The 13,826-nt window shown below is 53.7% G+C and overlaps 1 pseudogene; it reads right to left on the reverse strand.

Moving 5' to 3' along the window:
* The window catches only part of LOC123185670 (uncharacterized), a 32,942-nt pseudogene extending 19,892 nt beyond the window's left edge, over nucleotides 1-13,050 (reverse strand).
* Nucleotides 13,051-13,826: the final 776 nt, after the last annotated feature.

Raw genomic sequence — 13,826 nt, forward strand, 5'->3', positions numbered from 1 at the left:
GGCCTTGCTGGGGCCCCGGCAAGGGTCTTGTCAAGGCGCCCGCTGTCATCCCCGGCAAGGCGCTTGCCGGGGGACTTGTGGTCTTCCTCGGCCGGGATCCCGCCAAGCGTTGTCGTCTCCTTAGTGCGTATCTGATCTTGAATGTCTTCACAAAGATCTGCATGCCGCCACGGGGATGTCTCCCGAATCCTTGCCCTTTGGGGGCAGTGGACTCAAGGGTGATTTGCTCCGTTGGCGCGGGACGAGTCGCCACGGCAAGGGTCTTGCCGGGGCTGCTAGAACTGTCTCCCGGCAAGGATCTTGCCGGGGGAGGCCGCATCGTCCCTTTTTCTCTTCGTGGTCTTGGCCTTGGCGTCGTTCTACTTCTCTTGAGCTTCGGTCTTACCCTGGCTCACCTCCCTTGCCTTGCTTGGTGTGGTGGTATCCGCGGCTCAGAGTGCCCGTGCACAGTTATAGGGGTACAAAAAGTGTAGCCCTCTTTTTGTACACCGACAGGAGCCCCCGGCCTGGGCCACACATAAGCGCAACGCATTGTTGGGCTAGGCCCAAAAACGGTGCGCGGGCAGGCGGGGCGATTTTTACCATGGTAAGATTCTTCGCGCGCTGCGCTTCCCACGATTCCCGCACGTGGCGCGGCATGGGGAGGCGTGCGTGACGTGGGCGGCATGCGTGGGGTTGGTTCCCGCGGGCATGCGTCACATCACAGTAAAGGGGCAGTTCGCGCCTTCCTCATAAACAGAGGGAGGCGTGGAGGCGCAGCCCATTTACTGAATGGGGCTGAGGCGCGGTCTTCAAGGCGTCCACTCCCCACGATCACGGGGTGGGGAGTGGTCGTCTCACCCGTCCCCTCGGTTCTGCACGTCCACCATGTCTCTCCCATGCGCCTGGGGTGGCAAACGGTGGAGGCGGGAAACCGGGCCGTCGCTGGTTTGGGCGGCGGGTCAGTCCTGGCTCCCTGCGCCTTCCGTATCTTGATTGGCCGAGTGGGGCGGTCGAGCCCCAACCCCGATCCTTTATAAAGAGCGGGAGGGGGGATGGCGTCCCACATTCTTTCATCTTCTTCTTCCTTTAGCTTCTGCTTCTCCCTTCCATCCGCCATGGAGAGAGGGAATCCCGGTCCTTCAACAGTGGCGGCGAGGGTCGCCGCTCGACAACGCGTCCCTCCTTCTCCTGCGCCTGTGGTGGCAGAGCCAGCCGCGAGGGGAAGGGGGAGGGGGCGAGGCCGTGGGCGAGGTCGGGGCGCTCAGGGAAGAGGAGGACGGGGTGGCGCACCGGCCTCGCCTCCGCCAGCAGCTCCTCCTCCAATGGAGGGCCATGTTGGGGATGACCCTTGTGAGTTCTTCGTCAGGCTGCGCCGGCCGCCGTGACGTCGCCTTCGTCTCCCGACTCCATTTGCGCGGGAGATGGAGCTGGATCCGCCGAAGTCGTTGCGGCTGCACATGAGGGGCTGCGGGATCAGTGGCATGCGGGTCCGCGTCGACTTCCCCGCCCCTCACGTGATGTATTTTCGTCGGGGATGGAAGATGTTTGCTCATATCCACCGCTTGACGGAGGGGCTCACTCTCCATTTTAAGCTGATGGAGGGTGGCCTTCTCTCCGTCAAGGTCTTCGGGCTCTTTGGGAACCGTGCAAGGTGCTGCGTGGAGAGCTCTTCTGATGGTGAAGACTCCTCCTCGGGCGGGAGTGACGAGGAGGACATCGGTAGCGATGACAAGGGTAGTAGGCGGCAGGATGACGGGTCTGACTAGGTGTCGGGTGCCGCTCCGTGCGGCACCGGCGACCCCATCATCCGTGTCGCCGGCTCCCTGAACTTCTCGGGGTCGTCTCCTTGGGCGGCTGGCGTTGGGAGGCTGCGGAAGAGGAAGAGGGCGGGCGGCAAGGCCGTCAAGTCGGAGTACAGGGGCACCGATTCCTTCGACGCATGCTGACGTCCTACCGCCTCGTCTTCGAGCTCTGCTTCCGGCGCCGCCATCACCATCTAGCCTTTGGACGGCAACCAAGATGTTCTCTTGGTGTCTTCTGCCACCCGTAGCTCGCCTAGGCGCTCCTTTTGTCCTTTTCTCCTCCTTGACCTGCCTCCTGAGGAGAGGGACAAGAAAGGGATTACGGGCATCTTATCTCTTTTTAGTTTGTAAGCCTTCGGGCCTTTGTTGAATTTAAAACTTGTAATCCCATCATTCATGTTTTTCATTCCCTATGGACTGTACCTGAGTGGAATGTTTTTTTAATGAAAAAGGGATGCTTGCCAGGTCATTTGTTTGCGGGTGGAACCCACAACAAGGAGTAAATCCTTGATATCTTCAAGATAAACATTTCCTTGCCCGGCAATAGGCCTTGCCGTCTCCCCACTTCGCTCGACCTTCCTCACGCCTTTGGCGGAGGCAGGGATCAGGCGGGTTCAGGCTCCTTGTTTCATCCTTTCGCTGCCGCGACTATGACCAAACTTGGCCCCAAGAACGAGCCCTAGGGCCTAAAGTTATGGGAGCATGGTAGCTTAGGGGAAAACAAGGTTTCACATACCTCAGTCCATAATGGAATGCATGATAAGGGATGAAGAACTTATCTGAAGTTGCAGTCCCCGGCAACCCTGGTCCGCCGTGGGTGAATCTTTGCTCTTGCAGCCCCCGGCAATACTGGCTTGCCGGGGGCTAGATGCTGGTTTGTTCCTCTTTTTTTCCCAAGTGGCCCGGCACGGATATATGTGTGTCCTGTGAACCAAAGAAGACAAAAGAGAGACAAAGAGACACACACTCGACCTCTAAGCTAGGGGTTAGTCGCCGCTAAGCACTATCAACCCTAACCAAGGACAAGACTCGACCTAGCATGCATGCTATAACTTAGGACGCCAGCGCTTCATTTATTTATGCTCAGGGTCTGTGCCTAGCTTTGTACAAAGTGTTACATGCATCATCGGCAAGGCTCGTACAAAAGGTGGCTTGCCGGGGGGCCCGGCAAGCCGCGCCTCACAGGTAAAACTTGCGAAGATGCTCAATGTTCCAGGAGTTACTCACCGGAACGGCATCTTCGGTCTCCAGGCGGACTGCGCCAGGCCTGGTGACTCGTATTACCTGATAAGGGCCTTCCCACTTTGGCGTCAACTTGTTGGAATTCTTGGTCGATTGAATATGCCGAAGAACAAGGTCGCCTTCCTCAAAGCTTCGGGCATGAACCTTGCGGCTATGGTAGCGGCGCAAGGCTTGCTGGTAGAGCGCTGCTCTCACAGCCGCCCGAAGACGATCTTACTCAAGGAGTGTTGTGTCATCTTGTCGCAATTGCTCTTGCTCAAGCTCGTCATAAGCGAGTACTCGAGGTGACCCGTATATGAGTTCCATGGGGAGAACTGCTTCTGCCCCGTATACCAGGGCAAAGGGTGTCTGGCCAGTGTCTCGATTTGGTGTCATTCTGATTGACCAAAGAACCGCCGGCAATTCATCAATCCAGCACCTTCCACTCTTGTGTAGTCTGTTAAAGATCTTTGTCCTCAGGCCTCGCAGTACTTCAGCATTTGCCCTCTCAGCTTGACCATTGCTTCGTGGGTGAGCAACGGAAGCGAAACAGACCTTGCTGCTGAGGTCTTGAATATATTGCATGAAGGTGTGGCTTGTGAACTGCGTGCCGTTGTCGGTGATAACCCTATTGGATACACCAAAATGGCACACCAGTCCTTTGAAGAACTTGTCGGCTGACTGTGATGTGACCTTCCTCACTGCTTCCACTTCTGGCCACTTTGTGAACTTGTCGATTGCAACGTACAAGTACTCAAAGCCCCCGACAGCGTGGGGGAAAGGGCCCAGTATGTCGATCCCCCAGACCGAGAAAGGCCAGGAGAGAGGAATGGTTTGAAGGGCTTGAGCTGGCTGATGAAGCTTCTTTGAATGGAACTGACACGCTTCACACCTGGTGACTAGTGTCGTCGCATCCTGGAGGGTGGTGGGCCAGAAGAAGCCTTGCCGAAACGCTTTGCCGGCAAGGGCCCTTGACCCGATGTGGGATCCACATATGCCTCCATGTATCTCCGCCAACAGCCCCAGTCCTTCCTCTCGAGGGATGCACTTCAATTTCACGCCGTTCGGCCTCTTTCTGTACAGGACGTCATCGACGAACTGGTACATAGTAAAGCGACGAGCTACTTTTTCCGCTTCTTCCTGCTCCTCAGAAAGTTCCCCTGTTTGGAGGAATCAGACGGTATGTTGTGCCCATGCTGGAGCCTGGGGCTCGACTCCGGCAACATCCTTGCCGGCGGCTTCGGGGAGCTTGGCGGGAAAGTACTTGTCGGGCCTTGATTTTCTCCTCTTGTTCTGCTCAGTTGATGGATCAACGGATGGCTGAGTTAGCCGAAGCACAAAGGTACCTGGTTCCACAGGTAGCTTCAGGGCAGCGCGTTTTGACAGGTAATCAGTGATATCATTCTCCGCTCGGGGAACGTATTCTGCCTGTATACCATCAAAACGCTCTTCCAGCTTTCTCACTTCATCGACATAGGCCTTCATCAACCGGCTCTGGTAATCCTTGTTGACTTGCTTGACAACAAGTTGTGAGTCGCCTCTCACGATGAGTTTCTTGATTCCGAGGTCCGCCGCGATCCTAAGACCGGCAAGCAGCCCTTCGTACTCAGCCGTATTGTTTGTTGAAACCTCCCTGGGGAAGTGCATCTAGATCACGTACTTGAGGTGCTCTCCGGTGGGCGCGACAAGCAGTACGTCAGCCCCGGCGCCCTGTAAGGAGAAAGCTCCATCAAAGTACATGATCCAGTCACAACTTGCCTCCTTGCTGGGGAGAGCAGTCTCTTGGGTTTCTTCATCAGGCGTCGCGGTCCATTCTGCAATGAACTCCACCAGGACTCGGCTTTGAATCGTGGAGGTACTCTCAAACTTAAGGCCAAAGCTGGATAGTTCCAGTGCCCACTCTACGATCCTTCCCGTTGCGTCCGGATTGTGCAATATCCATTGCAGAGGGAGGCGAGTGACGACAGTGATTTCGTGCGCCTGGAAGTAGTGATGCAGCTTCCTCGAGGCCATAAGAAGGCCGAAGAGCAGTTTCTGCACACCGGAGTACCTCGATTTAGCCCCCTACAGGATGGAACTAACAAAGTAGACCGGGTGCTGCATCATTTTCTTCCTCGGTGGCACTTCAATTGGCTGCGTCGTCTCGGCATCGGTGGCATCGGGCTCCGTCGCTGCTATTACCTCATCATCAATTTCTCTCTGCGCCACTAGTGCGGGGCTGACCACTTGGTTCGTTGCCGCCAGGTACAGCAGCAACGGTTCTTGTGGCCTAGGCGCAACAAGTATTGGCGCGGAGGAGAGGTACCTCTTCAAATCTTGCAATGCTGCTTCGGCTTCTGGCGTCCACTCCATCGGGCCCGCCTTTTACAAAATTTTGAAAAAGGGAAGGGCGCGCTCGGCGGACTTGGAAATGAACCTGCTAATGGCGGCAACGCAACCAGCAAGCCGACGCACATCCTTGACTCGCTTGGGCGCTTCAATCTGCTCTATAGCTTTGATCTTGTCCGGATTGGCCTCTATCCCACGCTATGACACAAAGAACCAAAGAAGCTTGCCAGACGGGACGCCGAAGATGCACTTCTCAGGGTTCAGCTTGAGATTGATCTTGCCTAGGTTTGCAAATGTTTCTTGTAAATCTGATATGAGGGTTGCCCTGTTCTTGGTTTTTACCACTATATCATCCATATAAGCTTCCATATTTCTATGGAGCTGGGGTTCAAAACCAATCTGGACCGCCCTTGCAAACGTTGAACCAGCACTCTTCAACCCGAAAGGCATCCGTATAAAGCAATACGTACCACATGGGGTGATGAATGCCGTTTTCTCTTCATCTTCCCTTGTTGAAGATCTGGTGGTAGCCGGAGTAGGCATCGAGGAATGACAACAGATCACACCCAGCTGTGGAGTCAACAATCTGGTCGATGCATGGCAACGGGAAGGGGTCTTTGGGACAAGCCTTATTAATATCTGTGTAATCAATACACAGCCTCCACTTCCCATTTGCCTTGCGCACTACCACCGGATTGGCCAACCACGTTGGATGGAGCACTCCTCTTACCAAACCCGCTGCTTCCTGTTTCCGGATCTCCTTTGTGATGAACTCTTGTCATTCCAAAGCTTACTTTCTAACCTTCTGCTTGACGGGCCGCGCATGAGGACAGAAAGCAAGGTGGTGCTCAATCACCTCCCTGGGAACACCGGGGATGTCGGATGCTTGCCGTGCAAACACATCGACATTCGCCCGCAGGAAGGTGACGAGCACGTCTTCCTATTCGTCGTCAAGGGTGGAGCTTATGGTAAAAGCTCCTCCCGTGTCGTCCTCCTTGACAGAAACCTTCTTGGTTCTCGGCGGTGTGGCCTTGGACTTCTTGTTTCTGTCGGCGGAGCTCTCTGGCACGTCCTCGACGGGAGCGCTACACTCCGAAGAGGTGCGCTTGTCGAAGTGGGTGCCTGAGGTCTCACCGGTCTTCTTCTTTTGCCTTCCGGGGGCTCCAGCGGCAGGAGCAAGCGCCTTAGCAGTGGCGGCTGCTGCAACTGCTTGTTGGTAGAGTTGGTCAGTGCAAATTAGCGCATCCTTCTTGTTTGATGGGAGGGTGATGATCGTCACAGGCCCCGGCATCTTCAGGGTGTTGTAGGCGTAATGTGACGCTGCCATGAACTTGGCCAGCGCTGGGCGGCCAAGGATCCCGTTGTAAGGCAAGGGGATCTTGGCAACGTCGAACACAATCCTTTTTGTCCTGTAGTTCAGATCACTCCCAAAAGTCATGGGCAATGTGACCTTTCCCTTTGGTTGACTTCTACCCGGGTTGACCCCCTGAAACATGCTCGTCTCTTCGAGGTCTTCATCTGGAATTTGCAATTTCTCGATCACGGCAGGCGAGATTAAGTTTAGACTGGCCCCGCCATCGACTAGCATATTTGTCACCTTGAGGTTGCGTATTGTTGGTGAAAACAACAATGGCAAGCACCCGACTGCAGTAGTGCGATCAGGGTGATCCTCAGTGTCAAAAATGATAGGTGTGCCGGACCACTTCAGCGGCCTTTGGGCATCAAACGACGGTTCCGCCGCTATAATCTCACGCGCCCATTGTTTAAGCTGGCAGTGAGAGGTATGTAGCGAGGCGCCGCCATCGACGCACATGGCCTCTATAGCTTTCTGAAATTCTTGGTCACCAGACTCATCGTCCTCTTCGTGATCATCGTCTTCTGGCTTTTTGTCACGGCCCAGGGCGGGCCTCTCCTGCTGTTTATCTTTGCCGCGACGGCCCGCCTGGCCATCACGCTTCTTGCTGGACCCCTCAGCACCATCCTGGCCTTTCTCCTTGTCCCGCCTCTCATATTCAGCCCTCTGCTTCTCAGCAAGGAGCTCAACCTATCGGCAGTTCTGGAGATCATGGCCTTTGGTGCGATGGATCTTGCAGTATTGCTTGTCGGAGTTTCCTGGCTTCTCGGCAGCCGCCAAGGCCCGGCAGGCGACACATCCAGCAATTTCCTTGCCAGGATCATCTGCCTTGGTTTTCTTGACGGAGCCAGCGTCGTCAGATCCCTCGACGGCAAGCACAGCTTTACCTTTGCGCTTCCTGTTGCGGCGCCGGCCTTTCTTCGCCAGGGCGGCAGTATCCTCATCTGAGGAGTCGGTTTCCACGTTGGCATCTTCGCCGGGGTACTTCCTTCCCTCTTCAGCTCGAGCACATCTTTCAGCAAGAACATAGAGTTCTGCCACATCTTTCAGCTTGTCCATTGCCAGTTCTTCGCGCATCTTGCGGTTACGCACGTTTTGATGGAACGCGCTGATGATGGCGGCAGGGTGAACATCAGGGATATTTTACTGTACCCGTCTGAACCTCTGTATATACTTGCGCAGACTCTCGCCTCCCTTCTGGGGAATGACATGCAGGTCGCTTGCTTGGCCATGGGCTTGGTGACCTCCAGTAAAGGCGCCCACAAACTCATGGCACAAATCCGACCAGGAGGAAATAGAGTCTACCGGCAAGTGCATCAACCACGACATGGCGTTGGGTTTAAGAGCCAATGGAAAGTAATTCGCAAGCACCTTATCGTCGCGGGCTCCGGCGGCTTGCATCGCGATGGTGTAGATGCTGAGGAACTCAGACGGGTGAGTCTTGCCATTGTACTTTTCGCCAACGTCAGGTTTGAAGGTGCGGTGAGTGGGCCACTGGAACTACCGCAGCTCACGGGTAAAAGCCGGACAGCCTACCTCGTAAGGTAGGCCTCCAGGGCTCTCCGGGGTAGGGTGGTTCACAACAGGCCCTGCTCGCCTGTCTGACTGGTGGCGCGCTCCGCGCCGGCACTCGATAGTTGTTCAAGCATCTTCATGGGCACGTTCCTGAAGAACTTGGCGCTGGTCACAGTGGGTCCGCGGGTCAGACGATGCTATGGAGATGTCGTCGCCCGCGACGTCGCGACGAGCCGGCGTCCGCGGTACCGGATGGGGAAGAGGTGAATGCACCATGGTCGTGGCACTGCCGGCTTTTCCGCCACTGGTCCACGGGACTCCATCGGAGCATCGACCCGGGGGCCCCACCGGACTTGGTTGGTCTTTGTTGTCCACCGCAACAAGGCTTCGGATAGTGGCTCTCCATTCGTCGAGTTTCCCCGTAGTGGGAGGAAAGTCGAGGAGCAACTGCGCGCACGCCAGGGCCTCTGCTGGCGTCGGTGGCAGCGAAACCTGCACGGATCGCGACGCGCTTCGACTTCTGACCATGTCAGAAGGAGCTATATCACGACCCCGCGGTCGCATGCCGTTTTCACCAGCGCCTCGGCGAGTGGGCAGGTCTTCTACGTCCCGGGAGTGGCGCTCGGGGCTCTTCCCGCGGCGACGCCCACGATCTTCGGCGTGATTACGCCGTTCGTCGCGCGCTACCTGGGAGGAGCGTGCTGTTGGTGCCGGCGTGGGAGTCTTGGAGGCCCTTGTGTCGCCTTTGGGCGGGGCGGCGATGACCCTGGAAGGCCCCGCTCCACCCGCGAAGGGCTTGGCTCCGCCTTTGGATTTGGCGACGTGCGGCCCGTTACCAGGCGCACAAACATCACTGCCTCCCAAACTCCGGCTGCTGGGATGGTGTTGGTGTTCGCGAGCAGCGCCCCGGGTCCTTTCTACGACCGGTTCGCTGCTCGCCCGCGTCGGGACGGGCTATCCGGCTTCCGACTGGCCAACCGCCACCGTCGTCTTCTTCTTGGGCGCCATGATGATGAAGAAGCGCCGAACTAACTGCTAAAGCCGATTCTCACAACTGCGCCCCCTACCTGGCGGGCCAGAGATGTCGGTGGGAAAGACACCTATGGGATCACAAGAATCCCTACTGTGGTTAGCGGGGCACGGGGTCGTGAGAAGAGCGGACCAAACAGATAGCACACGGTTCATTTATCCAGGTTCGGGCCGCGAGGATGCGTAAAACCCTACTCCTGCTTTAGTGGATTGTATATCTGTGTTCTTGAGCTGGCTATGGGGCGTGAGGAGCTCCAAAAAGCCGAATCCTTCTCCTGGTTGCCTCGGGCCTCCTTTTATAGAAAAAGGGGTTGCCACAGTGGCACACAGGAGGTGGAAAGGGTACAGTGATGCGAGGTTATCCCTCGCATTACATGACAAGGTGCATTTAATGCGTCTTGCCTAGGTGTCCTTGCTTTATCTGGGACGGGGGAGAGATCTATCTCGTCCGTCGCCGCTCCTTCTTGTGTCGACACGCGCCCTGGCCAGCGACGCCTTTGATGCCATGTAGGTAGGCAGGCAGCTGAGGTGGCGCAGTGGTGGGTCTTCACGAAGATCTGCATGCCGCCACGCAGGTGCCTGCCCAGCTGGTTGGGTTGGCAGCTGCATGCATGCGGTGGTGGAGGTTTAGTCGGTGTGGGCCTGATGGTGGCCCTACGGGTGTCCTCGGTAAGGGCCTTGCCGGGGCCCCGGCAAGGGTCTTGCCGAGGCGCCTGCTGTCATCCCCGGCAAGGCGCTTGCCGGGGGCCTTGTGGTCTTCCTCGGCTGGGATCCCGCCAAGGGTTGTCGTCTCCTTAGTGCGTATCTGATCTTGAATGTCTTCACAAAGATCTGCGTGCCACCACGGGGATGTCTCCTGAATCCTTGCCCTTTGGGGGCAGTGGACTCAAGGGTGATTTGCTCTGTAGGCGCGAGACGAGTCGCCGCGGCAAGGGTCTTGCTGGGGCTGCTAGAACTGTCTCCCGGCAAGGATCTTGCCGGGGGAGTCCGCTTCGTCCCCTTTGCTCTTCGTGGTCTTGGCCTTGGCGTCATTCTAGTTCTCTTGAGCTTCGGTCTTACCCTGGCTTACCTCCCTTGCCTTGCTTGGTGTGGTGGTATCTGCGGCTCAGACTGCCCGTGCATAGTTATAGGGGTACAAAAAGTGTACCCCTCTTTTTGTACACCGACACGGGACGAAGACATAGTCCTCGTCTTAGCTGAGGTCCCAGCCTCCAAGCCGGTTCCGAAGTGTCCAAGAAAAGAGCTCGACTTGACGAAGTGGCGACATAGCGCGGTTGACGTGTTGAGGAGCAGCCCCCGGTCCAGCCGAGCTAACAAAGCTGGACGGCTGATGATGCCGGAGTCCCCGGAGTAGGTTTGATGAAGAGATGTCAAAGCCCCGGTCCAGCCGAGGTGACGTGGTAGGTCGGTAAGGCGATGACGGAGACCCCATGTCAGCACGTCGGTACGCTGGAGTGACAGCGCTGCCCGACCCGAATCATTTACCTGTGCATAGAAAATAGTGCAAGCCGGAGATAATAATAATAATAAATCGTTGCATAATTAATAATTTATTCAAAGTGAGTAATAAAAGAAATATGGCCCTTGTGCCGAACACTCGATGAGGTAGAGCTCTCTCAGCGATGCCAAAGTTCCAGAGGCAACCGAAAATGTGTGTATGGCAATTCAACCAACAAGGTGATCACGAGAGCCAATTTATGCCGATTGGGATGACGACGCCGGCTTGCCGAAGTGACCGCGTGACGTAGTCGAAGTCGATAACCTGATCCGGATGTAGCCATAGGAGTGAGAGAACTGCCCCAAAGTAACTGCTTAATTAAATAATATAAAGTGATAAAGGAAAAAGAAGGTTGAATCTCCATGTGGTTGCGCCGAGCCGAACTCTCTTCGGCCTCAATGAGGGTCATCGCGCCAGGTAATGCACGGCGTAAGTCAATTGCCTGTTCGCTGGTGGTGATGACCATAGTGGACCGTTGTAAACGGATAACAAACGGACGAACTGATGGTGCTGCAAAACTGATGATGGTGTACATGCCAGTTCGAGGGAGAATGTCCAATAGGGTTGCGACCACGAGGCTGTCTGCAGCAGTCGAGCTGCGAAGTATCCGGACTGGTTGCATGGAGTAGGTCAGCTTGCGACAAAGTAGACCACATGCACGATACTGATGATCCATCGGCTTCACATCCATAGACGCGTTAGTTTTATGCGAAGTAGTCATACGCTGATTGCCTATGCGTGTCAAACATAGCAGTCCGAGGAAGAAAAAAAACTGCAGTGCAAACGCTTGTAGCAACCCACATAAAGAATCCATGAAAATCAATCTAATCTAGATAGTCGTAGAAGCACTAATACCAACCAGACAACTTTAAAACTTTAATCAAAAAACTGTAGTAGCAAGTACTAGATGTACTAGTCTACGCTTGCCCTTTTGCAAATAATTAATAGGGAGTAGTACTTAGCTCATCTCCTCACATGGAGGGGGTTCACTTTTAGGTGAGTCATAGTACAGGTGGGCCACAAGACTTGCCCTGGGACTTCGAGCTAGTGACCATGGCGGTGGCTTATCTCCATGGAGTTCGGATGCAAATCTAAACTTTAGCGAAAATAAACTACTAGTGAACGACCGACAGCCGCCTAGTTGCTAAATTTAATAAGGAAAAAGGAAATAGAATAAGGGAAGAAATCTCCCTCGACGATCGTTGTTCGTAGTGGATTTTTCTTTGGCTCTACAATCAAGCACTATGTGCGAGGTCAGAGACCAGTTTGATAATCAATCAAACACCGCCATCTATCAACCAGGAGACTGCAGTAGAGCATCTGACGCCACGTAGGGGCGCATTGTTGGTCGCAGATTTTACAGACCTTGATCTCAACCTAATCTGCGGATGAAGCTTGCAAACCAACGATAATTCTCATAAAAACTAACTTGTACAAAACAGATATGATTAGAAAGATATCACCTGATCACCCCATCGACCCATGATGATCACCCAGCAGGCCCTCAATGAAAGCACCAATGTCAGTTCAATATCTGGCGTATCTCGTAGTAGGGGTCCTAAGCTAGGCGTCTTGGAGCGATGGTAACATGGACATGGAATTTTACCCAGGTTCGGGCCCTCTTGATGGAGGTAAAACCCTACGTCCTGCTTTTGATTGTATTCATATGGGGTGTAGTACAGAGTACATGTATCTACCATGAGATTGATCTAATGAATATAAGATTGTCTATTAACTAGCCTGGCCTTGGTTTATATATGCACAGTAGGCCTAGGGTTTTAGGAGAGTCCTTGTCTCGGGCATCAAGTCTTGTGGAGTCTTCCTTGTATGCGGCAGGGGCTGTCCGAACTGGCCCATGAATGAGCCGCCATGGGGTCCTCGGCCCGATCCAGCTGGTCGGGGGACAACGTGGTGGGTACCCCCTAGTCCAGGACACCGTCAGTTGTTACTTGGAAAGTAGTTGCCTGCCTTCTTATTTCAAATGGATATATGACAAGCATAAAGGACACACAAGTGCTTCTTAGTTCAAAATACTACATGCGAAACACTCGCATGAGGAGAGGATCACACTCACACTACAGCCACATAGATAATGGCTGCTGCTTAATTACTAGTACTAGTGTTTCAAAACCCATTACAAACACCCATCAATCCACACAAGCAAGCGGCCAGGTAGATGAAAGCCACACTTCACACACACATTAACAAGGGTTGGGCATGTAGACAAAAGCTTGTACTAGACAACTTATTTCAGAGGCACAAAGGCGAGCGAGAGCCACCAAAAAGCTCATGCCTAACACCCCTGAAGCTTTTCCCTCCATGTTTGAATTGAACAACTAGCCAACAACCCATAGGTGTCTAGCTATCCATGATAACACAGTAGCAACTGTGGTATTGCTCAGCAAATGAGTAGCTACTGTAAATAAAATGCATCAACTGTGAACATATTACATGGTAGTGGTACATAGAACATACTACAATGACCACAATTTACACTGCTAACCAATGAGGTACATAACATGGGGTGGCTATATAGCCACAAAATGAATTCTAAAGGATACAACAACATAAATTATCTATGAAAATGAACATGTAGCTAAAAAAGCATACTATAGGATACAACAAAACAAACTAGAGGATACACTGCCAACTAGCAGAATCTGGCAGAAAACACTGAAGATACACTAAGTTACACTGAAAATCCACTATGAACTACACAATAAAATCACTGAAAATCCGAAAAATAGGAAGTACACTGTTAATCACTGCAAATTCATGAATAGGAAGTACATTGAAAATGAATTGGGAGATTACATTATAAAACTGAAATAGTAGGAATTACAGTGAAAACACCCTCATAACCACTAAAAATTCGAAAACTCCAGTGCCAGAAAAATAGTCTAGGGGATTCTAACACTGCCGACCACGGGAAAAATTATATCCAGCAAGTTCGAATTGGCTCAATACAACATACTGCTACAACTAAACAAGCCAGGCTATGATTGACAACCAGCCAAATACGAACAACAAAGCAATTGCAGGTCAAATCAACGACACATAGCAGATCAAATGATGTGCATCCCAGCTACCCCAGCTA

The sequence above is a fragment of the Triticum aestivum genome, chromosome 1A (assembly GCF_018294505.1).
Source record: "Triticum aestivum cultivar Chinese Spring chromosome 1A, IWGSC CS RefSeq v2.1, whole genome shotgun sequence".
Taxonomy (NCBI): Eukaryota; Viridiplantae; Streptophyta; class Magnoliopsida; order Poales; family Poaceae; genus Triticum; species Triticum aestivum.